This window comes from Montipora capricornis, chromosome 14 (assembly GCF_036669925.1).
Source record: "Montipora capricornis isolate CH-2021 chromosome 14, ASM3666992v2, whole genome shotgun sequence".
NCBI lineage: Eukaryota > Metazoa > Cnidaria > Anthozoa > Scleractinia > Acroporidae > Montipora > Montipora capricornis.
The window spans coordinates 42,253,662-42,256,699 of record NC_090896.1 but is presented as its reverse complement, the minus strand read 5'-3'; the positions used below and the strand labels follow the sequence as shown (position 1 = coordinate 42,256,699).

At 37.9% G+C, this 3,038-nt stretch overlaps 1 long non-coding RNA gene across 1 annotated transcript in view; it reads left to right on the top strand.

The window, feature by feature from the left end:
- LOC138033056 (uncharacterized) overlaps window positions 1-1,862 on the top strand; it is a 10,765-nt gene extending 8,903 nt beyond the window's left edge. The window contains exons 3-4 of the long non-coding RNA XR_011128558.1: window positions 1,014-1,104; window positions 1,726-1,862. This is a non-coding gene — a long non-coding RNA (uncharacterized lncRNA). The remainder of the gene's footprint in view (window positions 1-1,013; window positions 1,105-1,725) is intronic.
- Window positions 1,863-3,038: the final 1,176 nt, after the last annotated feature.

The window sequence follows — 3,038 nt, the reverse complement described above, 5'->3', positions numbered from 1 at the left end:
GTGCAGAAAGTACAGAATGCCGCGGCTAGAGTAATTTTTCAGATGGCGAAATTTGATCATATCGCACCTGCTCTTATCGACTTACATTGGCTTCCAGTAACGTATAGAGTTCAGTTCAAATTGCTCCTTGTCACTACACAACCAAAGTCCATCCTACATTAAAGATCTTTTATCCCTGAATCCAGCTACTAATTATGCTCTTCGTTCGTCTGCACAATTTTCTTTTCTGTCAATTGCTCTACACTTGGGGATCGGGCTTTTGCTCATGCTGCATCTGTTTTATGGAACTCGCTGCCTTTAACTATAAGAACAAGTAGCAGCCTTGCCATTTTTAAAAAGCAACTTAAAACTTTTTTTTTTTTTTAAAAAAGCTTTTAATTTGTTGGAATAGTTTTTATGTTTAATTTCAATTTAGTTTGGAATATTTCGAATTTCATTTTTTCTTAGATTTTACTGTATCATAACATATCATTGTTATTATTACAGCTTTCAAGGATTTTTTTTTTTTTTTTTTTAACTATTATTTATTCTTTTTTTTTAATTTAATGTAAAGCGCTTTTGAATATTCTCTTATAGTTTTAGCGCTATACAAATTCATTATCATTATCATTATCATTATCATTATCATTAAAAAGAAAGCACTCGTTTACTGATGAAGTCTAAGCGCTCGTTTCAGTTATTAGGCCAAAATGCTTTGTTCATAAAAGCATTGGCATTGTAATGCATGAGCATCTACTGATGAGGGTAACTCTAGAGCTTTACCGCACCGATCGGATCACTTTTGATGAGAAGAGACGCTTCTCTGTGCTTCTCTACTACCTCTTCGTTTTGAGATGTCTTCTTTGAAAGAAATACAGAGTATTGATCGAGAGCTCTTTTCAGAGCTCGCAGAATCCCCCATCAATCCTGCACGGTTAGCTTTCAACGGTCGCATGGCTCGCATGATGACTCGTATAGCTCGCTGGCTCGCATATCATACAAACCTACGGCTTGCCACCTTCTATTTGTTGCAGGCAAACCGGGGTCACCGGGAAGGCAGGGAAGACGAGGATTCCCTGGGGTCAAAAGGGGAAACCATATATTCGGGAGGAAAAGGAGACAAAGGTAAACAAATGAAAACAATTTTTTTTTTCGGTAAAATAGTTCATCTGGATAATACAGAAAAGCTGGATGTTTCTTGTATAGGTAGTTAACTGGTTTTTTTTTTTTTTTTTTTTTTACCGTGAAGGAATTTGCTGTAATCCTTTCGTTGTCGAGAGGTTTTACGCATGTTAAAATATTTTCGTATTTGGAATGTTCATTTTTTTCTGGGATGGCTAGTAAATCCTCAGCGAGAGAGTTTCTGGAGTTCTATTCAAGCCAGGGTATCAAAGTTCACAAGTAGATTTCATTTATCAACATTCGGCACAGGCGTAGATATTGCCGTTGGGTACCCCAAAAGTCGCTACAGCAGTTGATCCTTCTTGTCACGTGTTGATTAGTCCCAGTTGGATAATTGATTCAAGCTATAATTTTGTAACAAACAACGGGATCTCCGTGGAGGCCCTAAGAGACGTTTGGCGGGAAACAGTTTTTTGTCAGATGTCATGTGACCTCGAAGTAACCAGTGAGAACGCGCGCTGCTGGGGGAAAAACTCATCCATATAACAATACCCCTTTTTAATTTCTTATCCGTGCAACCAACATTATAGCCTATGTAACATTATACTCTCCTTAATTTTGAAGGTGACTCCTGCGGCTGGAAACGATGAGGGCCTCTTAGGATCCAATTAAGTAAGATCGCACAAAGCTCTTGAATGAACTGCGCTATAAAACCCTTCAGTCTGTTTCCTCGTCATTTTTGACGATAAACTGAAGGATTATATCAACCATTTGATTGTATCTTGGAAGATTTGTAGCCGGATCACCTTTTCATAATAGATGTCTGTGATTAAGCTTTTGATTTTTGTAATTGTTTGTTTGTTTGTTATTTATTTGTTTAAGCAGGTTAAAGTTTTGGCAGCTATTTAGCTGATGTGGACCTGCTATACCCACCCAACCATATACACACAGAAGACAGCCACAACACCGGGAACTTTATCCCCTACTCTTCTCGAATAGCGTGTGGGTTCTTTAACGTCCCACAAGGAACTAATGAACATGGAAGTTATTTGTGAGACGGGACCTCCGGCTTATCCTTCCTTATCCGAGAAGACTTCAAAGTCTAACCATTTGCGGATGTTTTTACAAAGACAGTGCTTTCTCCTCAGTTATTTAAAGACCCTCAGTGTTGGTCCGGCCGGAGTCGAACTCACGACCTCCCTGCATGGCAGCCCGGTGCTCAACCAACTGAGCGACCGTTGCGCGATTTAACCTTACGAAATAAAGTCTTTTAGTATAAATACACAGGTGATTATACAAAATCGCGCGCTCTCATTGGCTCGCTACCTCGGATTATCAGCCGATAATCACCTCGACGGACAAAATGGCTGCCAGTAGTCGTTTTGCCACTGTAAGTGAAGATGATTTTGCGTTGAAATGTTTTTATTCTTCTCCTTTTTTTCTTCTCTTTTTTGAAATAATCTTTTTTGAAATAAAGCACTCATAATGCGCTCCGTGAGCATTGCATGTACACTTTGTGTGGATTAGATTAAAGCCGATGGCTTTTCATTTGTTTATATGATCTGTCTACACCTCAGCAGGCATGCCAGGAATTAAGAAAAGAAGATTATATTTTCTTAGATTAGACATTTCTAGACAGATCTGTCAGTTTGAAATAAGTACATAAAATGCCAACGAGAAAAAAATTCGTGACAATGAGTAGCTTGCTGTTGTTTGATTTAGAACTGAGATCTTTTTTTTTTTTGTTTTTTTTTTTTTTGTTGTTGTTGTTTTTGTTTCTGTTTTTTTTTTTGTTTGTTTTTTTACAAAATATGTGAGACAGCGAGGCATGCAATAAGAAGGACAACATTATTGAAAGCCAACGGTTGTAAATAAATGTTTTATCTCTCGGACTATTTCTCTTAGCTTCTCTCAAGGCCTTCTTCGCTTGAATTTCT